At 54.5% G+C, this 264-nt stretch overlaps 1 protein-coding gene across 1 annotated transcript in view; it reads left to right on the top strand.

Moving 5' to 3' along the window:
• Positions 1-264, top strand: part of ZFPM2 (zinc finger protein, FOG family member 2) — a 258,193-nt gene that overhangs the window by 15,251 nt on the left and 242,678 nt on the right. The window lies entirely within an intron of this gene.

Here is a 264-nt window from a genome sequence, read left to right as displayed (position 1 = left end):
GTAGGTAGTTAAGGTCTGGCGGCCGGAAGATATCGCGCTGTACGGAAAGATAGGGCCCCTCCTCAGATAACCAACAGCGTTTAGTTTATGATGTAAGCAGACGGAAGTGACGTTGTAAACCCAAGCTATATAATGCCGTGTTGCTCACCAATAAACGCCATTTGCCGTCCACCACATTGGTGTCTGTGAGCCGATGGCCCGAGCGGCCTGGGGTTGGTCGCCGTGCCGTTCCTGAACCAGGTCGCCACGCCTCTGAAGGCAACA

The sequence above is a fragment of the Haliaeetus leucocephalus genome, unplaced genomic scaffold (assembly GCF_000737465.1).
Source record: "Haliaeetus leucocephalus isolate CR32 unplaced genomic scaffold, Haliaeetus_leucocephalus-4.0 Scaffold555, whole genome shotgun sequence".
NCBI lineage: Eukaryota > Metazoa > Chordata > Aves > Accipitriformes > Accipitridae > Haliaeetus > Haliaeetus leucocephalus.
The sequence above is the reverse complement of the archived record's forward strand: the minus strand, read 5'-3'. Positions and strand labels throughout refer to the sequence as shown.